Source organism: Mauremys mutica, chromosome 20 (genome assembly GCF_020497125.1).
Source record: "Mauremys mutica isolate MM-2020 ecotype Southern chromosome 20, ASM2049712v1, whole genome shotgun sequence".
NCBI classification, from domain to species: Eukaryota; Metazoa; Chordata; order Testudines; family Geoemydidae; genus Mauremys; species Mauremys mutica.
In genome coordinates, this window is record NC_059091.1 from 24,671,798 (window position 1) to 24,682,678 (window position 10,881).

Genomic DNA, 10,881 nt, shown 5'->3' on the forward strand with positions numbered 1-10,881 from the left:
GCACAGCCACACACACCTTGCAACTACAAGCTCCATTTTCCGTGGTGCTCTGACTCAAGTCAACTAATTGCCAATTAACTGAAATTAACGAGATTGGGGAAATGCTGTTTGGGAAATCAGGAGCCGAGGGTTTGGATGAAGCAGCTGGGGAGAGAAAGAGCCTCTCTCTCTCCTCTCTCTCCTCCTTCCGCAGCTCCACCCTAATTTCCTCCTGTCAGGGCAGCTCCCCAAGGGAGCCATGAAACCAGGGCATTTCTCCTCCAGCCACAGCCCCACTCCCCCTCCTCTCCTCTCCTGCTGAAGGGGGGCGCTCGGGCTGCGCTGCAGCGTTAACACGAGTCCCATCCACACACAACAGCTCTGCCTTCACAAGCCTGCAATGGGCAGGAGGGGAAACTGAGGCAGGGAGCGAGACAACTTGCCCACGGTCAGTGGCAGAGATGGGCCTAGAACCCCTGAGTCTGGGCCACAGAGCTAGCGCATGGAAGAGACTCGGATTTCCCTCTGCTACCTTGTGCCGCTGTGTCAAGCTCCTGTCTCTCATCTTACGCCGTCTTTGGACGAGGGGCCCTTGCTATGTGTCTGTACAGCGCCTGGCGCACCAGGGCTGGGGCCTTGAGGTGCTCCTGCATTAGAAAGGCTAAACAATAGTGCCACCATCGACTAACACATCTAACCCTTCCCCACGGCGAGTGCAGTCTCCCAGGGTTCGAGCTGGGGGGCTGTTAGCCAGAATCACTTGTCCTTGCAACACCTAGTGCCCATCCGGCACTTCTCAGCAGCAGCTCTCGAAGAGCCCTCTGCAAAGCAGCTCAGCGTCATCACCCCATATTACAGGTTGGGGAAACTGAGGCACGGGGCGGGGACAGGTTTCAAAGGGCCTGTGACGAACACGCTGATTTCACTCTGCGGGTGCCCCCCCGCAACAATCCATTTCCACACCTGCTGCAGCTTCCTTCCGGGAATGTTGCAAGACTCCCACCGCCCAGGGGAGCATCCGGCACCGTTACCGCGCAGCAGGGAATCGTGGGGGTGAGGGGGAAATATCACTGCTCGCCTCCCTCCTCAGCTGCTATTTCTGGCAGGCAGCTCGTGTGCGTTACGCCTGCTGGCGTGAGCCTGTCTAGTAAACTGAATATTATCCCGCAGCTTAAGACAAATGTGAATCACTTTTAATGGACGCAGGTGACTCATCAGGGCTGGGGAAAGATTAAGGCAAAATGTGATAAATGTGAAGGGGCTTTTTATCTCGGCATCTCCATCAAGCACTCGGGCCGCGGCAGAGTCTGACTGGGCTGCACGCACCTGCACATCGGGACGGGCGGGCGGGGGGGGGGGGCGAAGGAGGCTCGATACATCACCAAAAACATTCCCTAGCCACAGTTACGGAGCTGGCAGAACCCCAGCCGAGCACGGGGTCAGAACATCACTGAGCAGCTCAGCTCCAGAGAACAGGAACCGGCCTGCACGAAGGCTTCCTCGGCCCTGGGAGGGGAGTGGGGGCTGGTGGTTAGAGCAGGGGCTGGGAGCCAGGACTCCTGGGTGCTCTCCCCAGCTCCGGGAGGGGAGTGGGGGCTAGTGGTTAGAGCCGGGGCTGGGAGCCAGGACTCCTGGGTTCTCTCCCCAGCTCCGGGAGGGGAGTGGGGGCTGGTGGTCAGAGCAGGGGGCTGAGAGCCAGGACTCCTGGGTTCTATCCCAGCCCTGGGAGGGGAGTGGGGACTAGTGGTTAGAGCCAGGGCTGGGAGCCAGGACTCCTGGGTTCATTCCTGGCCCTGCCACTGACTCCCGGTGTGATCTCGGGCAAGACCCAAGTTTCTGCCCTGCAGCACTGGGGCTTGGGGTGGCCTAGTAGCCATCGCCCCCGGCACATTCCCAAGCTCCCAGCTCAGCACTGCAGCACCGCAGCCCCTTTCAGCATCGCTCCCAGCTGAACAACGCCCCTGCCCGAGGCGGAGGGGAGCCCCCCTCAGCCCCGGCACCTCCGAGGAGGACGTGAAGGACCGCGAGCAGGCGGCATTCCTGGCCCGTGGCTGCCAGCGCACAGAAAAGGCACCAGCCGAACTTCTTAACAAATTCGAAGCAGCAAATGAGCTCTTAGGAAACCAGTGAGTCTGAGTCCTTTTGTGCCAGTGCAGGTGATTTATTTACATTCGCACCCAAGGGCAAGGGCTGGGCGGGGCCGGGCCGGCGTCTCCTTCGCATGGAGGTGGCTCACCGCCGGCCGCAGGATGGGAGCCCCAAAGGGCCCAGGAGTAGGACACGAGGGGCCGTCTCATTCCAGCACAGTGGGGCCCGAGGCGCTGCCGTAACAAAGGGGGGAGACAAAGGGGTTGGGGGTCACACAGTTAAGGCCAGGGACTGGGACCCAGGAGATCCGAGTTCAATCCCTGGCTCCCCCCCAGAACCTCCCGTGTGACCCTGGGCAAGTCCCTGCTTCTCTCCACGGTTCAGTTCCCGTCCCTAAAAGGCAGATAATCCTTCTGCTGTCTGGCTAGATCGGCAGAGGGACGGCCTCTGCGGCCGAGCAGCACCCAGCCCACGGGGACCCCAATCTCGGGGCAGGGCGGGGCGGGGCGGGGGGTGCTCTATAGATATGAGCAGGGTCCCAGAGCTGGGAACCAGCCCCAAACCCAGCTGTCAGCCTGAGCCAGGCCCGCAGGGCGGAGGGTACGAAATGATCTAATCATTGGGGCTGCCCTTGGATTCACGCGGCCGCCTCTCAGCTGTGGAGTTTAACAACCAGCATGTCCCGCTGCTGCACTCAGCGCTGCCTGGCTCCTGCCCGAGGCTGCTGCAGGTGCAGGCCGGAGAGCGGGAGGTTTCCGTAGGAACTGCCCCCTGCAGCGGGCCCTGGGACTGGTTCTGTACTGGCCCGACCCCCCGCCACACCCCACAAGCCTTTGTACCCAAAGGGACGGCAGGACGACTCTCCAGCCGTTTTGTGGGCCAGAACCGCCAAGCCCAGGAGAGAGCGGGCTGGGCCGGCGTCTTCGATCAAACGCCAGCTACACTGGCCTCGCGGCACGACTTCATTAGTGCAAACGAGCTCATTTGCATTACCAGTAGGGCCGTCTGAAGAGAAGCCCAATAAATCGTACTGGCGATTGGGGGGGAGGGGGGGGATATGACACTTTTTTAGAAAGACAAAGCAGGAAAATTCTCTCCACCTCACACTACAAAGGAGAGCAGGGTTTCCAGTACAATTTCCCCTGGAGCACACGCATCATTACACTGCGAATAAATTAGCCTGGCACCTCTTCCCAACAACACTGGGTGTCAGCAGATCCGAGCCCTTGCCAGTTACCCTGCGCTTAAACAGCAGCAGCACCGCCCCACGCGTCTGCCCCACTGAACCAATCGCCACCACTCCCCTCCCTGGCCCCGGGGCGGGCTGCAGACCCCAGCAGTGCACGCCGACCCCCAGAACCTGGTGACCTAACGAGCCAGACCTTCCTTCACAGCCAGGCCCCGGTTCAGTGACTGAATCCGGCCCCAGGGCCGACGCCAAACGCAGCCCGTTACCGCCACCCGCCCTGTTCAGCCTCTGGTGTGGGCGCCCGGCCTGGGCCCATCACAACCCTCAGGACAAAGCCAGAGTCCAGACCTCCTGCGGAGCACAGGCCAGAGAGCACCCCCCAGCGGTCCCTAGGCTGGGCCCGATCACAGCTGTTAGACGACCCATTGCACCTCTCTGAATCAGGAGTTCTGGGCCACCAGGGCTTCCATCTCCAGCCGTCCCTCCCGCTTCACACTGAGACTTCAGAGTTTTTGGTGGAGGGGAGGGGACGGATTCAGCCTCATCTCAACAGAAGCCACCGAACCCGTCAAATTCTGCCCCGTCGCTCTGTGCCTCAGTTTTCCCATCTTTAAAATGGGGATAATAATCCTTCCTTTCCACCCAACTCTTGATCTATCTTGTTATTCAGACTACGAACTCTTCAGCGCAAGGACTGTCTCTCACTCTGCGTCTGGGCAGCGCCCGGCCCGACGGGGCCCTGATCTCGGCCAGGGTCTGGGCAGCGCCCGGCCCGACGGGGCCCTGATCTTGGCCGGGGTCTGGGCAGCGCCCGGCCCGACGAGGCCCCGATCTCGGTTGAGGCCTCTCCACTAAGAGTACAAGCACCGTACCAGAAATCAGGAGGGACGAAGGATTCTCCATCACTTGGAGCTGCTGGGTTGAGGCTGGCTGGCTCCTCCCAGATCTAATCCAGCTCAGCCACAAGCTATGGGCTCGGTGCGAGTTACTGGGCAGATCTCTTAGGCCTGCACCACAGTGTCCTAGATTCTAAGGCCAGGCGGGCCCTCTGTGCTCCTCTGGTCTGCCCCGTGTCACACAAGCCGTGAGACCACCCTGAGGTGCCCAGAACGGTGCCATCGGAGCGTCGATCCCCGAAGCCAGGCAACCGGAAAGGGCCAGAGAGATGTTATTGCACTGCCAGGCGCCGGGCTGCACCTGAGCGGTGCCGCAGACGAAGAGGGGACCCTGCTCTGAAATGCACCAGTGCTGCTATTCGCACAGCAAGCGGGGCCAGGCCGAGGAGCCTGCTTCAGCCCGAGATGTCGCACGCCGCGGCCGCAGCACTTTCCACCAGCCAAGCGCTTTGCAAATTGTCACTAATGAAGCCGCCCAGCCCAGGTGTGAGGGGGGTGTTAGCCCGGTTCCCCTCGCAGGGCACTTAGCAAACAGTCACCAATTCCTCACTGCTTGCAGGGCGCTTTGAGGCGAAGGATCATTCATTAACCTTCCCCCCAAGAGCGGCAGCAGCAGGAGGAAGGGCACAGGGACAGCATGTTGTCTCCAGCGTGGGCAGACGTGCCCGTGCGGACCGCGCCACCGCCCCGGAATTCGCAATGGCGCTGGGGTGCCATGGGAGAGGCGACTCACCCCAATCCGCACCGTGGGTTTCAGCTGCTCCCTCCACAGCGATAGCCACACACCAGTTCGGTCAGACCGAGCCGGACAGCACATCTCCTGCTCCCTGACGAGACAGATCGGACATGTCCTGCCCAGGGTCATACGCAGAGCCAGGACAACAGCCCTGACTCCCCGGCCCCTGCTGTAACCACTAACCCACACTCCCCTCCCAGAGCTGGGACTAGAAGTGAGAGATCCTGCCTCTCACCCCTCTCCTCTCCTCCTCTCCCCTCCCAGAGCCGGGCCACAACCCAGGCGTCCTGGCTCTAACCACTAGACCCCCTCCCCTCCCCTCCCCGTATACCTTTGCTGTTCCTCTGCTCTCCTCCCAGCAGCCCATGGCCCAGCAGCAGCAAAGGAAGGCACGCTCCAAACGCCATGACAGGGCGAACGCGACAGTCCTGCCCGGTGCCTGGGAGCCCCGGCCCTGCCTCCACGGGCTCGGAGCTCTGTAGGTCTGGATTTTGTTCTACAGCCCCTGTGTAGAGACCTGCAGGCTTGCAAAGGCTCCCTCTGCCCGCTCAGCGGGATGCCTGGGACTGAACGTCTCTCCACAGCCCTTTGGCCATGCTGGAGGGCTTGGGACGGCACACGGGGACCCTGGCACTTCACAGGGTGGCAAAGAAGAATTTGAACATTAAATAAATCCTGCCTCCGGATGCCTGTGACGTTATTGATATAAATGGGGACCATATAGAACATGGGTTGCAACCAAGGTCCTGTAGTGGCTCCAAATCCTAAGTAAAGGGGGTCATATAAGGTGTCTAAGACCAGGTTCTGGGTTGCTGATTATAATTATGCTGTCTATATGTCTGTATCATTTTTAGTTGAAGTTATGAATGTTGGCTCTATGCTGTCTCTATTTCAAGTTTGTGCTGTGCTTCTGGGGGAAGCCTCCCAGACAAGCTGGTGTTAGCTCTGCCTAGCCTGTTTGATGGCCCATTAAGGACCATCAGCTACACAATGGACCCATGGAGAGAAGGCAGACACGCCTTGTGACTCAGCAAAGTATGCAGGGACTGGCCCATGTGACTCCAGGCTCCATTTTGCTGTAAATTTCCACAGTGAAGACAAAGAGATTCTTACACCTGGAAAAGTCTATATAAGGCTGATGCTTCATCTCCATCTTGTCTTCAATCCTGCTTCTGACCTCTGGAAGGACTGTGCTACAAACTGAAGCTTTACACAAGGGACTGAACGACCCATCCCAGTGGGGGATGCATTCCAGAGACTCAATTTGAACCTGCAGTTTACCCCAGCACTGCTGCAAGCCTGAACTAAGAACTTTGCCATTACTGTATGTAATTGATTCCATTTAACCAATTCTACCTCTCATTTCCACCTTTTTCCCTTTGTAAATAAACCTTTAGATTTTAGATTCTAAAGGATTGGCAACAGCGTGATTTGTGGGTAAGATCTGATGTGTATATTGACCTGGGTCTGGGGCTTGGTCCTTTGGGATCGAGGGAACCTTTTTCTTTTATTGGGGTGTTGGTTTTCATAACCATTCATCCCCAGGACGAGTGCACTGGTGGTGATGCTGGGAGACTGGAGTGTCTAAGGAAATTGCTTGTGTGACTTGTGGTTAGCCAGTGGGGTGAGACCAAAGTCCTTTTTGTCTGGCTGGTTTGGTTTGCCTTAGAGGTGGAAAAACCCCAGCCTAGGGCTGTGACTGCCCTGTTTGAGCAATTGGTCCTGATTTGGCACTCTCAGTTGGGTCCCGCCAGAATAGCTCCGTCACAGTGGCGTAGTCGTGCTTGGATCCACAGAACCAGGTCAATTAAGTTTTGGGTCAGAACCCCACGCTATCCAAATTTTAACTTTGGGATTGAGAGTTTGGTTGGTTAAAGATCAGTGACCATGAGACAGAGAGCATCAGGAAAAGCAAGGAAACTGCAAGCCTTGAGAGACAGCCTGCAGTTTGATTATGAGCAAGAACTGGCAGAAATTCGAATGGAGCTGCTGGCTGCTGAGGAGAAAACTCGACAGATGCAACAGGAGACAGCTAGACTCCAAATCCAAGTCAAAAAAGCAATGGAAGAACAGCAGAGACTGTATCCTCTTGAAAGTCCAGTTTGTAACAATGTTGGTATGTTGTATAACTCTGAGCAGTTGTCTGGGGGTAACCAAATGTACCCCAACAATGCCACCTTTTATGTCAATGCTGTTACTGTGTGTTCAGTAGGGGGTGGCCCCATAAATTGTGCCAGTGCTATGGATGGGAATGGTAATGGAAAATTCATAGAGTGTGTAGAAGTCAATGGTAAAAGCTGTTTAGGGCAAATTATGGCTTCTAACATCACTCTTGTTAGAGCAGATCTGGTCAAAGAGGAAGATTATTTACCAAATCAGAGTGTGAATGTTGTAATCCTCTGTGAGTTTACTGTCCGTGTGCCTTTAGCCAGAATCCACCTTGAGTGGAATGGGGCTCAGCATGAGGTGATAGCTGGCGTCAGGAAGTTATTGCCTAAAGATCTTTTAATTGGGGAAAATGTTAAAGCTTTGTTCAATCCAGGTAGCCAGTCACAGGAGAGGAATAATCTTAAACCTGTGTCTATTGTGAGCAATAATTTGCCTGAGGTGGGTTGCTCCAAAGGTTTGTCTGTGCAAAAAAGCAGTGTGTCTGGAAATGAAGTTTCTGAATGTCTGTCTAATGTCTCAGAAGTTAATCTGGAGTTAGATCAAGAGCAGAAAGATCTCATTGGGGAGGAAAATGTTTCTCAGGAGCAGATTAAAGTAGATGGTCAGGTTAAAGCCCTAACTAAGGAAGGAGAGGGTAAATTTGTAATGGGTAATGGATTGGTGGCTAGTGCAGCTTGTAGAAGTAAACCTGAAATGGGTAACTGTGATTTGCTAAAAGTAGCTCAGTGTAGTGAAAAGAGCAGCAGCTTATCTGTTGGGAGAGGCAATGTGCCTGGTAGGGAAAGTTTGGAGGAGCCTAGGCAGCCTTGTGAGCTGATGGCTTTGTCTAATCAGCAGTTTGGGAAGGGAGGGATAGTGGAAGATGAGTGTCCATATCCCTTACCTGTTTCCTGTGTGGAGAAATGTGACAGTGGAGGGAATGTGCCTGTCTCTGTCAGGAGTATTGACTTGCCTATGAAGGAAGCTACCCCAGTCTCCAAGCAGTTGTCTGTGAACAGCCCTGTGTGCTGGGACGAGGGAAATGAAATCCCAAGCTGTGTGTCTGGTGAAGGAGAATGTGTCTCCGGCTCTTCTGTGTCTGTGGAGCAAACAGAAGGGGCCTTTCAGCCTGTGATGGTTGAGGGTGATTCAGTTGTCTCGAAGTTGGTTGTAAATACAGCTAAAGCCCAGGAAGGGAATGGTCCTGAGTTTGTGTCTGCTGGGGAAAATGGCACTGTGACTAGGTTGCATCCAGTTAGTGTCTTAGCAAAATCCCAGAGAACAGACAATTCTGGTGCTTGTAGTTTGCCAGTTGCTAATGTGTGGTTGGAAAAGGGTGTAGCAACTCTGTCTGATCAGGGTGATACCCTAGCCAGGGCACAAGGAGAGCATGAAGGTGATTTAATGGTGTTACTTACTGACAGTTTGACAACTTGTAGCAAGAAGGAAAAGATTCCTGAACTTGTTCATGGCCAAGGGAAGGAGACTGCTTCTGACCTGTTATCTAGAAAGTCTGTAGGTGGGCCTAAAAGGGGATTGTGTAGGAATCCGCCTGTGGGGCCTGAAGTGAGTCTAAGTGTAGGTGAGACCCAGAAAGCGGCTGTGGTTGCTCAGGGAAGTGTTCCTGTAAAGCAAGCCCTAGGTGGAGAGGGGAAGGGCAGAATTTCTGTGAGGGGTGAATTGCTGCTTAGAGAAGCTCCTAGGGAAAGGAATCCTCATGGTAGCCTGTGCAAGCAGTTTACTGCAACTGAAGGGTGTAAAAGTGATTTAATCAGGGAAGTTTCAGTTCCTAACAGCCAGAAATTTTCTGTTGTGAATGGATCCACTGACTTTCCTTTTGAAAGATCCAGTGTGGGCAGCTTTGAAAAGGTCTCAGGTGGAGTAGAAGCTGTTAAGGAAGTTGAGCAGCCCTATAACCACCTGGCTGTGTGTAGCCAGCTTGTTGGGGAGACAATGCTGTTGGGACAGGAATGTCTCCATGCTGAATCGGTAAGTGAGCAGTCTGTGCTTCAGGATCTGAGGACAGATTCAGTTACTGGTTTTTCAAAGCAGAACAGTTTTATGGCTGAATGCTTGAGGAGGCAGGGGAGAGCAAGCCAGCTCTCACCCTCAGACTCTTTGGATTTGTGTGGTACCTCTGTGAGACAAAGTCCAGCCTTGGAATCCATAGCAGCTGAAGAGTTAAAAGCTAGTGTCTGTGTTGATGCGAATTACTTGGCTGGCAGGGAGAAGACAGAATTGCTAATAGCTGTTAGCACAGAGGGCCCGCCCCATCAGCCAGTGAATTCTGGTAAGCAAGAGAAATCAGGGTTTAATCCAGAAGGAAAGAGAAGACTGAATTTTGCAAAGGGAAGCCACAGGTTAACCCTAAAATGCCCAAACTCCAATGGTATTGAGCCAAGGGTGTGGCATGACAAACATGATTGTAAATGGACACTTGCAATGAATTTGTTGTTATTGCTAATGCTAATTTTTGTAACTAATGTGTTGCTATGGCCAAGAACTGTAACAATGTACAATGTGCCTAATCTTTTGGAAAATCCCTTAAACATGTTGAAAGGAATACATGAAAACACACTTTATGTTAAAGGGCCTTGCTATACTGATGTTTCACAGTTAATGCATGTAAACAGTGTTGGAACTTTTCACAGGGGAAAATACATTCCAGACCTGATGTGCTGTATGAAAGGGGAAACTGAGGCACACTACCATATTGCTTTCATGGCTAAATGCCAAGATTCCTGTACTATGAACAACCTCAATATCTACATTGGTTTAATGTTATTTGGGTTCAAAACATTGGCCAGAACTGGTATGGATAAAGTAGCTATTTTCTTTAGCTCTTGGCAAGATCACATGAATTATACAGGAACCATGCTGCAAAAGCTAACCAAGTTATACCTTGAGTTTGTAAAGAGATCCATTCATGTTATTGAACATGACTTTGATAAACCATTTCGGTTATACACTGGTACGGCCTCTAGCCCAACACTAGCTGTAGTGAGACAGACCCAAGGAAAGGGGGCTCTTGGGATGCAGTCAGCGATGTTTTGTCATCCCTTCCTGCATCAATTTTGCGTTGGGGGTGTGACGTTATTGATATAAATGGGGACCATATAGAACATGGGTTGCAACCAAGGTCCTGTAGTGGCTCCAAATCCTAAGTAAAGGGGGTCATATAAGGTGTCTAAGACCAGGTTCTGGGTTGCTGATTATAATTATGCTGTCTATATGTCTGTATCATTTTTAGTTGAAGTTATGAATGTTGGCTCTATGCTGTCTCTATTTCAAGTTTGTGCTGTGCTTCTGGGGGAAGCCTCCCAGACAAGCTGGTGTTAGCTCTGCCTAGCCTGTTTGATGGCCCATTAAGGACCATCAGCTACACAATGGACCCATGGAGAGAAGGCAGACACGCCTTGTGACTCAGCAAAGTATGCAGGGACTGGCCCATGTGACTCCAGGCTCCATTTTGCTGTAAATTTCCACAGTGAAGACAAAGAGATTCTTACACCTGGAAAAGTCTATATAAGGCTGATGCTTCATCTCCATCTTGTCTTCAATCCTGCTTCTGACCTCTGGAAGGACTGTGCTACAAACTGAAGCTTTACACAAGGGACTGAACGACCCATCCCAGTGGGGGATGCATTCCAGAGACTCAATTTGAACCTGCAGTTTACCCCAGCACTGCTGCAAGCCTGAACTAAGAACTTTGCCATTACTGTATGTAATTGATTCCATTTAACCAATTCTACCTCTCATTTCCACCTTTTTCCCTTTGTAAATAAACCTTTAGATTTTAGATTCTAAAGGATTGGCAACAGCGTGATTTGTGGGTAAGATCTGAT